The sequence below is a fragment of the Pimephales promelas genome, chromosome 17, assembly GCF_988280905.1.
Source record: "Pimephales promelas chromosome 17, fPimPro1.hap1.1, whole genome shotgun sequence".
Taxonomy (NCBI): domain Eukaryota; kingdom Metazoa; phylum Chordata; class Actinopteri; order Cypriniformes; family Leuciscidae; genus Pimephales; species Pimephales promelas.
Window position 1 is genome coordinate 6,032,742 of NC_142785.1, and position 14,252 is coordinate 6,046,993.

General features: G+C 47.7%; 38 non-coding genes across 38 annotated transcripts; all 38 read left to right on the forward strand.

Annotated features, from left to right (window-relative positions):
* Positions 1-105: 105 nt before the first annotated feature.
* On the forward strand, positions 106-187 carry trnal-aag (transfer RNA leucine (anticodon AAG)). The gene has a single exon. It is a non-coding gene; the product is annotated as a tRNA-Leu (tRNA).
* Positions 188-434: 247 nt separating this feature from the next.
* trnal-aag (transfer RNA leucine (anticodon AAG)) lies at positions 435-516 on the forward strand. The gene has a single exon. It is a non-coding gene; the product is annotated as a tRNA-Leu (tRNA).
* A 200-nt stretch (positions 517-716) lies between these two features.
* trnal-uag (transfer RNA leucine (anticodon UAG)) lies at positions 717-798 on the forward strand. Its single transcript has one exon. It is a non-coding gene; the product is annotated as a tRNA-Leu (tRNA).
* A 247-nt stretch (positions 799-1,045) lies between these two features.
* On the forward strand, positions 1,046-1,127 carry trnal-aag (transfer RNA leucine (anticodon AAG)). The gene has a single exon. It is a non-coding gene; the product is annotated as a tRNA-Leu (tRNA).
* A 247-nt stretch (positions 1,128-1,374) lies between these two features.
* trnal-aag (transfer RNA leucine (anticodon AAG)) lies at positions 1,375-1,456 on the forward strand. The gene has a single exon. It is a non-coding gene; the product is annotated as a tRNA-Leu (tRNA).
* A 200-nt stretch (positions 1,457-1,656) lies between these two features.
* trnal-uag (transfer RNA leucine (anticodon UAG)) lies at positions 1,657-1,738 on the forward strand. Its single transcript has one exon. It is a non-coding gene; the product is annotated as a tRNA-Leu (tRNA).
* Positions 1,739-1,985: 247 nt separating this feature from the next.
* On the forward strand, positions 1,986-2,067 carry trnal-aag (transfer RNA leucine (anticodon AAG)). The gene has a single exon. It is a non-coding gene; the product is annotated as a tRNA-Leu (tRNA).
* Positions 2,068-2,267: 200 nt separating this feature from the next.
* trnal-uag (transfer RNA leucine (anticodon UAG)) lies at positions 2,268-2,349 on the forward strand. The gene has a single exon. It is a non-coding gene; the product is annotated as a tRNA-Leu (tRNA).
* A 247-nt stretch (positions 2,350-2,596) lies between these two features.
* Positions 2,597-2,678, forward strand: trnal-aag (transfer RNA leucine (anticodon AAG)). Its single transcript has one exon. It is a non-coding gene; the product is annotated as a tRNA-Leu (tRNA).
* A 200-nt stretch (positions 2,679-2,878) lies between these two features.
* On the forward strand, positions 2,879-2,960 carry trnal-uag (transfer RNA leucine (anticodon UAG)). The gene has a single exon. It is a non-coding gene; the product is annotated as a tRNA-Leu (tRNA).
* Positions 2,961-3,210: 250 nt separating this feature from the next.
* Positions 3,211-3,292, forward strand: trnal-aag (transfer RNA leucine (anticodon AAG)). Its single transcript has one exon. It is a non-coding gene; the product is annotated as a tRNA-Leu (tRNA).
* Positions 3,293-3,539: 247 nt separating this feature from the next.
* Positions 3,540-3,621, forward strand: trnal-aag (transfer RNA leucine (anticodon AAG)). The gene has a single exon. It is a non-coding gene; the product is annotated as a tRNA-Leu (tRNA).
* Positions 3,622-3,821: 200 nt separating this feature from the next.
* On the forward strand, positions 3,822-3,903 carry trnal-uag (transfer RNA leucine (anticodon UAG)). Its single transcript has one exon. It is a non-coding gene; the product is annotated as a tRNA-Leu (tRNA).
* Positions 3,904-4,150: 247 nt separating this feature from the next.
* trnal-aag (transfer RNA leucine (anticodon AAG)) lies at positions 4,151-4,232 on the forward strand. The gene has a single exon. It is a non-coding gene; the product is annotated as a tRNA-Leu (tRNA).
* A 250-nt stretch (positions 4,233-4,482) lies between these two features.
* On the forward strand, positions 4,483-4,564 carry trnal-aag (transfer RNA leucine (anticodon AAG)). Its single transcript has one exon. It is a non-coding gene; the product is annotated as a tRNA-Leu (tRNA).
* Positions 4,565-4,811: 247 nt separating this feature from the next.
* trnal-aag (transfer RNA leucine (anticodon AAG)) lies at positions 4,812-4,893 on the forward strand. The gene has a single exon. It is a non-coding gene; the product is annotated as a tRNA-Leu (tRNA).
* A 200-nt stretch (positions 4,894-5,093) lies between these two features.
* On the forward strand, positions 5,094-5,175 carry trnal-uag (transfer RNA leucine (anticodon UAG)). Its single transcript has one exon. It is a non-coding gene; the product is annotated as a tRNA-Leu (tRNA).
* A 247-nt stretch (positions 5,176-5,422) lies between these two features.
* trnal-aag (transfer RNA leucine (anticodon AAG)) lies at positions 5,423-5,504 on the forward strand. The gene has a single exon. It is a non-coding gene; the product is annotated as a tRNA-Leu (tRNA).
* A 200-nt stretch (positions 5,505-5,704) lies between these two features.
* trnal-uag (transfer RNA leucine (anticodon UAG)) lies at positions 5,705-5,786 on the forward strand. Its single transcript has one exon. It is a non-coding gene; the product is annotated as a tRNA-Leu (tRNA).
* A 247-nt stretch (positions 5,787-6,033) lies between these two features.
* trnal-aag (transfer RNA leucine (anticodon AAG)) lies at positions 6,034-6,115 on the forward strand. Its single transcript has one exon. It is a non-coding gene; the product is annotated as a tRNA-Leu (tRNA).
* Positions 6,116-6,315: 200 nt separating this feature from the next.
* trnal-uag (transfer RNA leucine (anticodon UAG)) lies at positions 6,316-6,397 on the forward strand. Its single transcript has one exon. It is a non-coding gene; the product is annotated as a tRNA-Leu (tRNA).
* Positions 6,398-9,026: 2,629 nt separating this feature from the next.
* Positions 9,027-9,108, forward strand: trnal-aag (transfer RNA leucine (anticodon AAG)). Its single transcript has one exon. It is a non-coding gene; the product is annotated as a tRNA-Leu (tRNA).
* A 247-nt stretch (positions 9,109-9,355) lies between these two features.
* Positions 9,356-9,437, forward strand: trnal-aag (transfer RNA leucine (anticodon AAG)). The gene has a single exon. It is a non-coding gene; the product is annotated as a tRNA-Leu (tRNA).
* A 200-nt stretch (positions 9,438-9,637) lies between these two features.
* On the forward strand, positions 9,638-9,719 carry trnal-uag (transfer RNA leucine (anticodon UAG)). Its single transcript has one exon. It is a non-coding gene; the product is annotated as a tRNA-Leu (tRNA).
* Positions 9,720-9,966: 247 nt separating this feature from the next.
* On the forward strand, positions 9,967-10,048 carry trnal-aag (transfer RNA leucine (anticodon AAG)). The gene has a single exon. It is a non-coding gene; the product is annotated as a tRNA-Leu (tRNA).
* Positions 10,049-10,248: 200 nt separating this feature from the next.
* On the forward strand, positions 10,249-10,330 carry trnal-uag (transfer RNA leucine (anticodon UAG)). The gene has a single exon. It is a non-coding gene; the product is annotated as a tRNA-Leu (tRNA).
* A 247-nt stretch (positions 10,331-10,577) lies between these two features.
* On the forward strand, positions 10,578-10,659 carry trnal-aag (transfer RNA leucine (anticodon AAG)). Its single transcript has one exon. It is a non-coding gene; the product is annotated as a tRNA-Leu (tRNA).
* A 200-nt stretch (positions 10,660-10,859) lies between these two features.
* Positions 10,860-10,941, forward strand: trnal-uag (transfer RNA leucine (anticodon UAG)). Its single transcript has one exon. It is a non-coding gene; the product is annotated as a tRNA-Leu (tRNA).
* A 247-nt stretch (positions 10,942-11,188) lies between these two features.
* trnal-aag (transfer RNA leucine (anticodon AAG)) lies at positions 11,189-11,270 on the forward strand. The gene has a single exon. It is a non-coding gene; the product is annotated as a tRNA-Leu (tRNA).
* A 200-nt stretch (positions 11,271-11,470) lies between these two features.
* Positions 11,471-11,552, forward strand: trnal-uag (transfer RNA leucine (anticodon UAG)). The gene has a single exon. It is a non-coding gene; the product is annotated as a tRNA-Leu (tRNA).
* Positions 11,553-11,802: 250 nt separating this feature from the next.
* trnal-aag (transfer RNA leucine (anticodon AAG)) lies at positions 11,803-11,884 on the forward strand. The gene has a single exon. It is a non-coding gene; the product is annotated as a tRNA-Leu (tRNA).
* A 247-nt stretch (positions 11,885-12,131) lies between these two features.
* On the forward strand, positions 12,132-12,213 carry trnal-aag (transfer RNA leucine (anticodon AAG)). The gene has a single exon. It is a non-coding gene; the product is annotated as a tRNA-Leu (tRNA).
* Positions 12,214-12,413: 200 nt separating this feature from the next.
* trnal-uag (transfer RNA leucine (anticodon UAG)) lies at positions 12,414-12,495 on the forward strand. The gene has a single exon. It is a non-coding gene; the product is annotated as a tRNA-Leu (tRNA).
* Positions 12,496-12,742: 247 nt separating this feature from the next.
* trnal-aag (transfer RNA leucine (anticodon AAG)) lies at positions 12,743-12,824 on the forward strand. The gene has a single exon. It is a non-coding gene; the product is annotated as a tRNA-Leu (tRNA).
* A 200-nt stretch (positions 12,825-13,024) lies between these two features.
* On the forward strand, positions 13,025-13,106 carry trnal-uag (transfer RNA leucine (anticodon UAG)). The gene has a single exon. It is a non-coding gene; the product is annotated as a tRNA-Leu (tRNA).
* Positions 13,107-13,356: 250 nt separating this feature from the next.
* On the forward strand, positions 13,357-13,438 carry trnal-aag (transfer RNA leucine (anticodon AAG)). The gene has a single exon. It is a non-coding gene; the product is annotated as a tRNA-Leu (tRNA).
* A 247-nt stretch (positions 13,439-13,685) lies between these two features.
* Positions 13,686-13,767, forward strand: trnal-aag (transfer RNA leucine (anticodon AAG)). The gene has a single exon. It is a non-coding gene; the product is annotated as a tRNA-Leu (tRNA).
* Positions 13,768-13,967: 200 nt separating this feature from the next.
* trnal-uag (transfer RNA leucine (anticodon UAG)) lies at positions 13,968-14,049 on the forward strand. Its single transcript has one exon. It is a non-coding gene; the product is annotated as a tRNA-Leu (tRNA).
* The last annotated feature ends 203 nt before the right edge of the window (positions 14,050-14,252 follow it).

Genomic DNA, 14,252 nt, shown 5'->3' on the forward strand with positions numbered 1-14,252 from the left:
GAGCAGCGATTTTTAAAGAGGGCCAGACACCTTAAGTGTTCTTTGAAAAAAGAGACGTTTAAAGAAAAAGTTGCCGAAAATGGCCCACGGAATGCTTTCTCATAAGGTAGCGTGGCCGAGCGGTCTAAGGCGCTGGATTAAGGCTCCAGTCTCTTCGGAGGCGTGGGTTCGAATCCCACCGCTGCCAAGACAGCATTTTAGAAGGCACTTGTGGCTGCTATGCCAAAGCGAAAAGACTGGAGAAGTGACACTGCTTGCTCACAGTCTCTTCCAAACCCTGCCGCTTTTGCTTTCCTTGACCAAACTCGCAGGCTTCAGAGCCTGATTATGAGCAGCGATTTTTAAAGAGGGCCAGACACCTTAAGTGTTCTTTGAAAAAAGAGACGTTTAAAGAAAAAGTTGCCGAAAATGGCCCACGGAATGGTTTCTCATAAGGTAGCGTGGCCGAGCGGTCTAAGGCGCTGGATTAAGGCTCCAGTCTCTTCGGAGGCGTGGGTTCGAATCCCACCGCTGCCAAGACAGCATTTTAGAAGGCACTTGTGGCTGCTATGCCAAAGCGAAAAGACTGGAGAAGTGACACCGGTCTCTTCCAAACCCTGCCGCTTTTGCTTTCCTTGGCCGAACTCGATGGGCTTCAGAGCCTGACGATGAAGCTCTCCACCCAAAGTTTTCATTATTTATGAATAAAAATATGGGCAAGAGACAGCTCACGAAAGGGTAGCGTGGCCGAGGGGTCTAAGGCGCTGGATTTAGGCTCCAGTCTCTTCGGAGGCGTGGGTTCGAATCCCACCGCTGCCAAGACAGCATTTTAGAAGGCACTTGTGGCTGCTATGCCAAAGCAAAAAGGCTGGAGAAGTGACACTGCTTGCTCACAGTCTCTTCCAAACCCTGCCGCTTTTGCTTTCCTTGACCAAACTCGCAGGCTTCAGAGCCTGATTATGAGCAGCGATTTTTAAAGAGGGCCAGACACCTTAAGTGTTCTTTGAAAAAAGAGACGTTTAAAGAAAAAGTTGCCGAAAATGGCCCACGGAATGCTTTCTCATAAGGTAGCGTGGCCGAGCGGTCTAAGGCGCTGGATTAAGGCTCCAGTCTCTTCGGAGACGTGGGTTCGAATCCCACCGCTGCCAAGACAGCATTTTAGAAGGCACTTGTGGCTGCTATGCCAAAGCGAAAAGACTGGAGAAGTGACACTGCTTGCTCACAGTCTCTTCCAAACCCTGCCGCTTTTGCTTTCCTTGACCAAACTCGCAGGCTTCAGAGCCTGATTATGAGCAGCGATTTTTAAAGAGGGCCAGACACCTTAAGTGTTCTTTGAAAAAACAGACGATTAAAGAAAAAGTTGCCGAAAATGGCCCACGGAATGGTTTCTCATAAGGTAGCGTGGCCGAGCGGTCTAAGGCGCTGGATTAAGGCTCCAGTCTCTTCGGAGGCGTGGGTTCGAATCCCACCGCTGCCAAGACAGCATTTTAGAAGGCACTTGTGGCTGCTATGCCAAAGCGAAAAGACTTGAGAAGTGACACCGGTCTCTTCCAAACCCTGCCGCTTTTGCTTTCCTTGGCCGAACTCGATGGGCTTCAGAGCCTGACGATGAAGCTCTCCACCCAAAGTTTTCATTATTTATGAATAAAAATATGGGCAAGAGACAGCTCACGAAAGGGTAGCGTGGCCGAGGGGTCTAAGGCGCTGGATTTAGGCTCCAGTCTCTTCGGAGGCGTGGGTTCGAATCCCACCGCTGCCAAGACAGCATTTTAGAAGGCACTTGTGGCTGCTATGCCAAAGCAAAAAGGCTGGAGAAGTGACACTGCTTGCTCACAGTCTCTTCCAAACCCTGCCGCTTTTGCTTTCCTTGACCAAACTCGCAGGCTTCAGAGCCTGATTATGAGCAGCGATTTTTAAAGAGGGCCAGACACCTTAAGTGTTCTTTGAAAAAAGAGACGTTTAAAGAAAAAGTTGCCGAAAATGGCCCACGGAATGCGTTCTCATAAGGTAGCGTGGCCGAGCGGTCTAAGGCGCTGGATTAAGGCTCCAGTCTCTTCGGAGGCGTGGGTTCGAATCCCACCGCTGCCAAAACAGCATTTTAGAAGGCACTTGTGGCTGCTATGCCAAAGCGAAAAGACTGGAGAAGTGACACCGGTCTCTTCCAAACCCTGCCGCTTTTGCTTTCCTTGGCCGAACTCGATGGGCTTCAGAGCCTGACGATGAAGCTCTCCACCCAAAGTTTTCATTATTTATGAATAAAAATATGGGCAAGAGACAGCTCACGAAAGGGTAGCGTGGCCGAGGGGTCTAAGGCGCTGGATTTAGGCTCCAGTCTCTTCGGAGGCGTGGGTTCGAATCCCACCGCTGCCAAGACAGCATTTTAGAAGGCACTTGTGGCTGCTATGCCAAAGCAAAAAGGCTGGAGAAGTGACACTGCTTGCTCACAGTCTCTTCCAAACCCTGCCGCTTTTGCTTTCCTTGACCAAACTCGCAGGCTTCAGAGCCTGATTATGAGCAGCGATTTTTAAAGAGGGCCAGACACCTTAAGTGTTCTTTGAAAAAAGAGACGTTTAAAGAAAAAGTTGCCGAAAATGGCCCACGGAATGCGTTCTCATAAGGTAGCGTGGCCGAGCGGTCTAAGGCGCTGGATTAAGGCTCCAGTCTCTTCGGAGGCGTGGGTTCGAATCCCACCGCTGCCAAAACAGCATTTTAGAAGGCACTTGTGGCTGCTATGCCAAAGCGAAAAGACTGGAGAAGTGACACCGGTCTCTTCCAAACCCTGCCGCTTTTGCTTTCCTTGGCCGAACTCGATGGGCTTCAGAGCCTGACGATGAAGCTCTCCACCCAAAGTTTTCATTATTTATGAATAAAAATATGGGCAAGAGACAGCTCACGAAAGGGTAGCGTGGCCGAGGGGTCTAAGGCGCTGGATTTAGGCTCCAGTCTCTTCGGAGGCGTGGGTTCGAATCCCACCGCTGCCAAGACAGCATTTTAGAAGGCACTTGTGGCTGCTATGCCAAAGCAAAAAGGCTGGAGAAGTGACACTGCTTGCTCACAGTCTCTTCCAAACCCTGCCGCTTTTGCTTTCCTTGACCAAACTCGCAGGCCTGATTATGGCCTGATTATGAGCAGCGATTTTTAAAGAGGGCCAGACACCTTAAGTGTTCTTTGAAAAAAGAGACGTTTAAAGAAAAAGTTGCCGAAAATGGCCCACGGAATGCTTTCTCATAAGGTAGCGTGGCCGAGCGGTCTAAGGCGCTGGATTAAGGCTCCAGTCTCTTCGGAGGCGTGGGTTCGAATCCCACCGCTGCCAAGACAGCATTTTAGAAGGCACTTGTGGCTGCTATGCCAAAGCGAAAAGACTGGAGAAGTGACACTGCGTGCTCACAGTCTCTTCCAAACCCTGCCGCTTTTGCTTTCCTTGACCAAACTCGCAGGCTTCAGAGCCTGATTATGAGCAGCGATTTTTAAAGAGGGCCAGACACCTTAAGTGTTCTTTGAAAAAAGAGACGTTTAAAGAAAAAGTTGCCGAAAATGGCCCACGGAATGGTTTCTCATAAGGTAGCGTGGCCGCGCGGTCTAAGGCGCTGGATTAAGGCTCCAGTCTCTTCGGAGGCGTGGGTTCGAATCCCACCGCTGCCAAGACAGCATTTTAGAAGGCACTTGTGGCTGCTATGCCAAAGCGAAAAGACTTGAGAAGTGACACCGGTCTCTTCCAAACCCTGCCGCTTTTGCTTTCCTTGGCCGAACTCGATGGGCTTCAGAGCCTGACGATGAAGCTCTCCACCCAAAGTTTTCATTATTTATGAATAAAAATATGGGCAAGAGACAGCTCACGAAAGGGTAGCGTGGCCGAGGGGTCTAAGGCGCTGGATTTAGGCTCCAGTCTCTTCGGAGGCGTGGGTTCGAATCCCACCGCTGCCAAGACAGCATTTTAGAAGGCACTTGTGGCTGCTATGCCAAAGCAAAAAGGCTGGAGAAGTGACACTGCTTGCTCACAGTCTCTTCCAAACCCTGCCGCTTTTGCTTTCCTTGACCAAACTCGCAGGCTTCAGAGCCTGATTATGAGCAGCGATTTTTAAAGAGGGCCAGACACCTTAAGTGTTCTTTGAAAAAAGAGACGTTTAAAGAAAAAGTTGCCGAAAATGGCCCACGGAATGCGTTCTCATAAGGTAGCGTGGCCGAGCGGTCTAAGGCGCTGGATTAAGGCTCCAGTCTCTTCGGAGGCGTGGGTTCGAATCCCACCGCTGCCAAAACAGCATTTTAGAAGGCACTTGTGGCTGCTATGCCAAAGCAAAAAGGCTGGAGAAGTGACACTGCTTGCTCACAGTCTCTTCCAAACCCTGCCGCTTTTGCTTTCCTTGACCAAACTCGCAGGCCTGATTATGGCCTGATTATGAGCAGCGATTTTTAAAGAGGGCCAGACACCTTAAGTGTTCTTTGAAAAAAGAGACGTTTAAAGAAAAAGTTGCCGAAAATGGCCCACGGAATGCTTTCTCATAAGGTAGCGTGGCCGAGCGGTCTAAGGCGCTGGATTAAGGCTCCAGTCTCTTCGGAGGCGTGGGTTCGAATCCCACCGCTGCCAAGACAGCATTTTAGAAGGCACTTGTGGCTGCTATGCCAAAGCGAAAAGACTGGAGAAGTGACACTGCTTGCTCACAGTCTCTTCCAAACCCTGCCGCTTTTGCTTTCCTTGACCAAACTCGCAGGCTTCAGAGCCTGATTATGAGCAGCGATTTTTAAAGAGGGCCAGACACCTTAAGTGTTCTTTGAAAAAAGAGACGTTTAAAGAAAAAGTTGCCGAAAATGGCCCACGGAATGGTTTCTCATAAGGTAGCGTGGCCGAGCGGTCTAAGGCGCTGGATTAAGGCTCCAGTCTCTTCGGAGGCGTGGGTTCGAATCCCACCGCTGCCAAGACAGCATTTTAGAAGGCACTTGTGGCTGCTATGCCAAAGCGAAAAGACTTGAGAAGTGACACCGGTCTCTTCCAAACCCTGCCGCTTTTGCTTTCCTTGGCCGAACTCGATGGGCTTCAGAGCCTGACGATGAAGCTCTCCACCCAAAGTTTTCATTATTTATGAATAAAAATATGGGCAAGAGACAGCTCACGAAAGGGTAGCGTGGCCGAGGGGTCTAAGGCGCTGGATTTAGGCTCCAGTCTCTTCGGAGGCGTGGGTTCGAATCCCACCGCTGCCAAGACAGCATTTTAGAAGGCACTTGTGGCTGCTATGCCAAAGCAAAAAGGCTGGAGAAGTGACACTGCTTGCTCACAGTCTCTTCCAAACCCTGCCGCTTTTGCTTTCCTTGACCAAACTCGCAGGCTTCAGAGCCTGATTATGAGCAGCGATTTTTAAAGAGGGCCAGACACCTTAAGTGTTCTTTGAAAAAAGAGACGTTTAAAGAAAAAGTTGCCGAAAATGGCCCACGGAATGCGTTCTCATAAGGTAGCGTGGCCGAGCGGTCTAAGGCGCTGGATTAAGGCTCCAGTCTCTTCGGAGGCGTGGGTTCGAATCCCACCGCTGCCAAAACAGCATTTTAGAAGGCACTTGTGGCTGCTATGCCAAAGCGAAAAGACTGGAGAAGTGACACCGGTCTCTTCCAAACCCTGCCGCTTTTGCTTTCCTTGGCCGAACTCGATGGGCTTCAGAGCCTGACGATGAAGCTCTCCACCCAAAGTTTTCATTATTTATGAATAAAAATATGGGCAAGAGACAGCTCACGAAAGGGTAGCGTGGCCGAGGGGTCTAAGGCGCTGGATTTAGGCTCCAGTCTCTTCGGAGGCGTGGGTTCGAATCCCACCGCTGCCAAGACAGCATTTTAGAAGGCACTTGTGGCTGCTATGCCAAAGCAAAAAGGCTGGAGAAGTGACACTGCTTGCTCACAGTCTCTTCCAAACCCTGCCGCTTTTGCTTTCCTTGACCAAACTCGCAGGCTTCAGAGCCTGATTATGAGCAGCGATTTTTAAAGAGGGCCAGACACCTTAAGTGTTCTTTGAAAAAAGAGACGTTTAAAGAAAAAGTTGCCGAAAATGGCCCACGGAATGCGTTCTCATAAGGTAGCGTGGCCGAGCGGTCTAAGGCGCTGGATTAAGGCTCCAGTCTCTTCGGAGGCGTGGGTTCGAATCCCACCGCTGCCAAAACAGCATTTTAGAAGGCACTTGTGGCTGCTATGCCAAAGCGAAAAGACTGGAGAAGTGACACCGGTCTCTTCCAAACCCTGCCGCTTTTGCTTTCCTTGGCCGAACTCGATGGGCTTCAGAGCCTGACGATGAAGCTCTCCACCCAAAGTTTTCATTATTTATGAATAAAAATATGGGCAAGAGACAGCTCACGAAAGGGTAGCGTGGCCGAGGGGTCAAAGGCGCTGGATTTAGGCTCCAGTCTCTTCGGAGGCGTGGGTTCGAATCCCACCGCTGCCAAGACAGCATTTTAGAAGGCACTTGTGGCTGCTATGCCAAAGCAAAAAGGCTGGAGAAGTGACACTGCTTGCTCACAGTCTCTTCCAAATAGGGTTGTAACGGTATACCGGTATGACGGTTTATCGCGATATTGACATGTACGATTATCATATCGTGCACATTTGCTTATCCGCGGTAAAAAAAAAAAAAAGAATTCACCTTCACTGCCGCATGCAACTTCTTTCAGCTTGACTGCTTACTCCATATCCGTACAGCGCTGAAAATGTCCGAGACAGAGGCTGCGAATCTCTATCTCCCGCCAAAAGAAATAAATAAAATCTGCAGTATGGGAATATTTTGTAACTTATATCCGAAAAACGATCGTGATGTTGTCCTTGAAGATGGATATCCAGTTTGCAAGATATGTGGACGAAGAGTGGCTGCAAAAGGAGTAAACACGTCGAACATGTTCTCCCATATTTAGGAACACCATCCCTCCGTGAAGATAAAGGTTATTCATAACTTTTATAACTTAAGGCCATATTATTTCTGTCATGCTGAGGGAATCCCGGTCTGTCAAAAAGACGCACACATGCGTCTTTTTGCGTTACAAAACAGATGCCACGTAAAATGTGCGATTTAAAAAGATAGATGGATAAATAAAAAAAAATATAGCTATGCAGTAGCCTAAATCAAATCGCGATGTGCGTGTCTGTGAATATACAACGCAAAAAGACTGGTGTGCAAGCCCCTTCAGCGTCTCTGAATGAGCAGCGCCGTTTCGTCTAGTAGATCTAGTACACACTCAAGTACGCATGACGCTCATGGTTTTTAAAGCTGTCTCAGCCACTACGAAGACGTGAACACATGAACATATCTAGACAGAGAACACTTAATGTGCACTTTATAATTATTTTTTTAAAGAATAATCATCAAATACACTGACTGAAACTCATAGGTGTTCAGTTAACGCGGGGTTAAATGTAACACGGACCGTTTACACAGTTCGTCAGGATCAAGCAGGCTGTCTTTCCGCTATTTTTCTCTTGCTGCCAGAAGACGGTCTCCCGCGAATTTGCGGAAAGTTTTGATTATATTTCGTGAAGATACTGGACAAAGAGTGTTTTGACACCATGAAAGTAATTTTTTTCATCATAGGTTTTTTTCGGTTTCTGAGTTGGGTGTATAGGCTACGTTTCCAAATCTAACTTTATATTGCCTTACCGTCTTGTTGGCTCAAACATAGCACCGTTTTGAAACATGTCAGCAATTCCTAGCGACTGTTAGCTAGGTTTAAAATATGTAATACACAGCGGGGTTAATTCTAAGAGTGGTACAACTAAGCCTCCAAGTGTACAATGATAATCAAATGAAAACGGAGCCACACAACTTTTCAGGTTTGAGTATACATTTAACTTTGTTAGACGTTCACAAACAATGTTGGGATTTAAAATGTTTAAAATTTAGTGTTCTATGAATGATAACTTGTTTATTTATTAAAAATATGGCCTGTTATTAATGCAATAAACCCTTTAAATTTTTATTTTAAGCTAATTTGTATTATCATTACTGTTATTATTAATAATAATAATAATTGTACATCATGCAGCTGCCACACACAAATCTAATTTAATTGCAATTACAATATTTATAATTTTATTTATTATTATTTATTGCAAAACTATGCAGCCCTTTTCTATGTCTCTATCCATGATATTGATCCATAATAGAAGGATGATTGGATGAGGGATATGTATGGATATCTGTCTATACAGATGCACAAACAATATCAAACTATACAAATAAAATAGTACTGAATTATGTGTGTTACACACAAGTGTTACCCGCATATGGGGTAAGTTGTAACATTTGCACTTCTGTCACTTTCAGTCCAACTGTACGAAAATGGCAGGTCCTAGAAAAAAACTTTAAGTGTTCATTTGTAGCAGAGATGTGCATGTTGCTTGTGTAAAAAAAAGTATTAATCTAACCTAATTATTTTTTAATTAATTGAGCCAAAAGCAAAAAGCGTTAGGTTGTGCCCCGCTCTCCCCTACAACCTGGGAAAAAAAAAATGGTTTCGCCTATGATTAAAATATATTACTATTGTGTATAGTTTTTTTGTCCATGTTTTAATTTATTAAACTTCTCTTGTGTAGACAAACTAAAGTTGTTACATTTTATTTGATTGCATTCTCAAAAATACATTTTGTATTCAATCACAGAATCCAGATCAGTTATTTCAGACAACCCAGAATTTCTGAGGAAATAAATATACATTTCATAAAGACTCTATTGAAAAAACCTTTGTTACAATAAACCATGTTCAACCAAAAACAATATCTGTTTTTATTCATTTAAGGGCCATTGTAGCTGATGCTGATTATAATAATGATAGTTTTAATACCGTATACCGTGAAACCGTGATATTTTCTGAGACGATTATCATACCGTGAAAATCTCATACCGTTGCAACCCTACTTCCAAACCCTGCCGCTTTTGCTTTCCTTGACCAAACTCGCAGGCCTGATTATGGCCTGATTATGAGCAGCGATTTTTAAAGAGGGCCAGACACCTTAAGTGTTCTTTGAAAAAAGAGACGTTTAAAGAAAAAGTTGCCGAAAATGGCCCACGGAATGCTTTCTCATAAGGTAGCGTGGCCGAGCGGTCTAAGGCGCTGGATTAAGGCTCCAGTCTCTTCGGAGGCGTGGGTTCGAATCCCACCGCTGCCAAGACAGCATTTTAGAAGGCACTTGTGGCTGCTATGCCAAAGCGAAAAGACTGGAGAAGTGACACTGCTTGCTCACAGTCTCTTCCAAACCCTGCCGCTTTTGCTTTCCTTGACCAAACTCGCAGGCTTCAGAGCCTGATTATGAGCAGCGATTTTTAAAGAGGGCCAGACACCTTAAGTGTTCTTTGAAAAAAGAGACGTTTAAAGAAAAAGTTGCCGAAAATGGCCCACGGAATGGTTTCTCATAAGGTAGCGTGGCCGAGCGGTCTAAGGCGCTGGATTAAGGCTCCAGTCTCTTCGGAGGCGTGGGTTCGAATCCCACCGCTGCCAAGACAGCATTTTAGAAGGCACTTGTGGCTGCTATGCCAAAGCGAAAAGACTTGAGAAGTGACACCGGTCTCTTCCAAACCCTGCCGCTTTTGCTTTCCTTGGCCGAACTCGATGGGCTTCAGAGCCTGACGATGAAGCTCTCCACCCAAAGTTTTCATTATTTATGAATAAAAATATGGGCAAGAGACAGCTCACGAAAGGGTAGCGTGGCCGAGGGGTCTAAGGCGCTGGATTTAGGCTCCAGTCTCTTCGGAGGCGTGGGTTCGAATCCCACCGCTGCCAAGACAGCATTTTAGAAGGCACTTGTGGCTGCTATGCCAAAGCAAAAAGGCTGGAGAAGTGACACTGCTTGCTCACAGTCTCTTCCAAACCCTGCCGCTTTTGCTTTCCTTGACCAAACTCGCAGGCTTCAGAGCCTGATTATGAGCAGCGATTTTTAAAGAGGGCCAGACACCTTAAGTGTTCTTTGAAAAAAGAGACGTTTAAAGAAAAAGTTGCCGAAAATGGCCCACGGAATGCGTTCTCATAAGGTAGCGTGGCCGAGCGGTCTAAGGCGCTGGATTAAGGCTCCAGTCTCTTCGGAGGCGTGGGTTCGAATCCCACCGCTGCCAAAACAGCATTTTAGAAGGCACTTGTGGCTGCTATGCCAAAGCGAAAAGACTGGAGAAGTGACACCGGTCTCTTCCAAACCCTGCCGCTTTTGCTTTCCTTGGCCGAACTCGATGGGCTTCAGAGCCTGACGATGAAGCTCTCCACCCAAAGTTTTCATTATTTATGAATAAAAATATGGGCAAGAGACAGCTCACGAAAGGGTAGCGTGGCCGAGGGGTCTAAGGCGCTGGATTTAGGCTCCAGTCTCTTCGGAGGCGTGGGTTCGAATCCCACCGCTGCCAAGACAGCATTTTAGAAGGCACTTGTGGCTGCTATGCCAAAGCAAAAAGGCTGGAGAAGTGACACTGCTTGCTCACAGTCTCTTCCAAACCCTGCCGCTTTTGCTTTCCTTGACCAAACTCGCAGGCTTCAGAGCCTGATTATGAGCAGCGATTTTTAAAGAGGGCCAGACACCTTAAGTGTTCTTTGAAAAAAGAGACGTTTAAAGAAAAAGTTGCCGAAAATGGCCCACGGAATGCGTTCTCATAAGGTAGCGTGGCCGAGCGGTCTAAGGCGCTGGATTAAGGCTCCAGTCTCTTCGGAGGCGTGGGTTCGAATCCCACCGCTGCCAAAACAGCATTTTAGAAGGCACTTGTGGCTGCTATGCCAAAGCGAAAAGACTGGAGAAGTGACACCGGTCTCTTCCAAACCCTGCCGCTTTTGCTTTCCTTGGCCGAACTCGATGGGCTTCAGAGCCTGACGATGAAGCTCTCCACCCAAAGTTTTCATTATTTATGAATAAAAATATGGGCAAGAGACAGCTCACGAAAGGGTAGCGTGGCCGAGGGGTCTAAGGCGCTGGATGTAGGCTCCAGTCTCTTCGGAGGCGTGGGTTCGAATCCCACCGCTGCCAAGACAGCATTTTAGAAGGCACTTGTGGCTGCTATGCCAAAGCAAAAAGGCTGGAGAAGTGACACTGCTTGCTCACAGTCTCTTCCAAACCCTGCCGCTTTTGCTTTCCTTGACCAAACTCGCAGGCTTCAGAGCCTGATTATGAGCAGCGATTTTTAAAGAGGGCCAGACACCTTAAGTGTTCTTTGAAAAAAGAGACGTTTAAAGAAAAAGTTGCCGAAAATGGCCCACGGAATGCGTTCCCATAAGGTAGCGTGGCCGAGCGGTCTAAGGCGCTGGATTAAGGCTCCAGTCTCTTCGGAGGCGTGGGTTCGAATCCCACCGCTGCCAAAACAGCATTTTAGAAGGCACTTGTGGCTGCTATGCCAAAGCGAAAAGACTGGAGAAGTGACACCGGTCTCTTCCAAACCCTGCCGCTTTTGCTTTCCTTGGCCGAACTCGATGGGCTTCAGAGCCTGACGATGAAGCTCTCCACCCAAAGTTTTCATTATTTATGAATAAAAATATGGGCAAGAGACAGCTCACGAAAGGGTAGCGTGGCCGAGGGGTCTAAGGCGCTGGATTTAGGCTCCAGTCTCTTCGGAGGCGTGGGTTCGAATCCCACCGCTGCCAAGACAGCATTTTAGAAGGCACTTGTGGCTGCTATGCCAAAGCAAAAAGGCTGGAGAAGTGACACTGCTTGCTCACAGTCTCTTCCAAACCCTGCCGCTTTTGCTTTCCTTGACCAAACTCGCAGGCCTGATTATGGCCTGATTATGAGCAGCGATTTTTAAAGAGGGCCAGACACCTTAAGTGTTCTTTGAAAAAAGAGACGTTTAAAGAAAAAGTTGCCGAAAATGGCCCACGGAATGCTTTCTCATAAGGTAGCGTGGCCGAGCGGTCTAAGGCGCTGGATTAAGGCTCCAGTCTCTTCGGAGGCGTGGGTTCGAATCCCACCGCTGCCAAGACAGCATTTTAGAAGGCACTTGTGGCTGCTATGCCAAAGCGAAAAGACTGGAGAAGTGACACTGCTTGCTCACAGTCTCTTCCAAACCCTGCCGCTTTTGCTTTCCTTGACCAAACTCGCAGGCTTCAGAGCCTGATTATGAGCAGCGATTTTTAAAGAGGGCCAGACACCTTAAGTGTTCTTTGAAAAAAGAGACGTTTAAAGAAAAAGTTGCCGAAAATGGCCCACGGAATGGTTTCTCATAAGGTAGCGTGGCCGAGCGGTCTAAGGCGCTGGATTAAGGCTCCAGTCTCTTCGGAGGCGTGGGTTCGAATCCCACCGCTGCCAAGACAGCATTTTAGAAGGCACTTGTGGCTGCTATGCCAAAGCGAAAAGACTTGAGAAGTGACACCGGTCTCTTCCAAACCCTGCCGCTTTTGCTTTCCTTGGCCGAACTCGATGGGCTTCAGAGCCTGACGATGAAGCTCTCCACCCAAAGTTTTCATTATTTATGAATAAAAATATGGGCAAGAGACAGCTCACGAAAGGGTAGCGTGGCCGAGGGGTCTAAGGCGCTGTATTTAGGCTCCAGTCTCTTCGGAGGCGTGGGTTCGAATCCCACCGCTGCCAAGACAGCATTTTAGAAGGCACTTGTGGCTGCTATGCCAAAGCAAAAAGGCTGGAGAAGTGACACTGCTTGCTCACAGTCTCTTCCAAACCCTGCCGCTTTTGCTTTCCTTGACCAAACTCGCAGGCTTCAGAGCCTGATTATGAGCAGCGATTTTTAAAGAGGGCCAGACACCTTAAGTGTTCTTTGAAAAAAGAGACGTTTAAAGAAAAAGTTGCCGAAAATGGCCCACGGAATGCGTTCTCATAAGGTAGCGTGGCCGAGCGGTCTAAGGCGCTGGATTAAGGCTCCAGTCTCTTCGGAGGCGTGGGTTCGAATCCCACCGCTGCCAAAACAGCATTTTAGAAGGCACTTGTGGCTGCTATGCCAAAGCGAAAAGACTGGAGAAGTGACACCGGTCTCTTCCAAACCCTGCCGCTTTTGCTTTCCTTGGCCGAACTCGATGGGCTTCAGAGCCTGACGATGAAGCTCTCCACCCAAAGTTTTCATTATTTATGAATAAAAATATGGGCAAGAGACAGCTCACGAAAGGGTAGCGTGGCCGAGGGGTCTAAGGCGCTGGATTTAGGCTCCAGTCTCTTCGGAGGCGTGGGTTCGAATCCCACCGCTGCCAAGACAGCATTTTAGAAGGCACTTGTGGCTGCTATGCCAAAGCAAAAAGGCTGGAGAAGTGACACTGCTTGCTCACAGTCTCTTCCAAACCCTGCCGCTTTTGCTTTCCTTGACCAAACTCGCAGGCCTGATTATGGCCTGATTATGAGCAGCGATTTTTAAAGAGGGCCAGACACCTTAAGTGTTCTTTGAAAAAAGAGACGTTTAAAGAAAAAGTTGCCGAAAATGGCCCACGGAATGCTTTCTCATAAGGTAGCGTGGCCGAGCGGTCTAAGGCGCTGGATTAAGGCTCCAGTCTCTTCGGAGGCGTGGGTTCGAATCCCACCGCTGCCAAGACAGCATTTTAGAAGGCACTTGTGGCTGCTATGCCAAAGCGAAAAGACTGGAGAAGTGACACTGCTTGCTCACAGTCTCTTCCAAACCCTGCCGCTTTTGCTTTCCTTGACCAAACTCGCAGGCTTCAGAGCCTGATTATGAGCAGCGATTTTTAAAGAGGGCCAGACACCTTAAGTGTTCTTTGAAAAAAGAGACGTTTAAAGAAAAAGTTGCCGAAAATGGCCCACGGAATGGTTTCTCATAAGGTAGCGTGGCCGAGCGGTCTAAGGCGCTGGATTAAGGCTCCAGTCTCTTCGGAGGCGTGGGTTCGAATCCCACCGCTGCCAAAACAGCATTTTAGAAGGCACTTGTGGCTGCTATGCCAAAGCGAAAAGACTTGAGAAGTGACACCGGTCTCTTCCAAACCCTGCCGCTTTTGCTTTCCTTGGCCGAACTCGATGGGCTTCAGAGCCTGACGATGAAGCTCTCCACCCAAAGTTTTCATTATTTATGAATAAAAATATGGGCAAGAGACAGCTCACGAAAGGGTAGCGTGGCCGAGGGGTCTAAGGCGCTGGATTTAGGCTCCAGTCTCTTCGGAGGCGTGGGTTCGAATCCCACCGCTGCCAAGACAGCATTTTAGAAGGCACTTGTGGCTGCTATGCCAAAGCAAAAAGGCTGGAGAAGTGACACTGCTTGCTCACAGTCTCTTCCAAACCCTGCCGCTTTTGCTTTCCTTGACCAAACTCGCAGGCTTCAGAGCCTGATTATGAGCAGCGATTTTTAAAGAGGGCCAGACACCTTAAGTGTTCTTTGAAAAAAGAGACGTTTA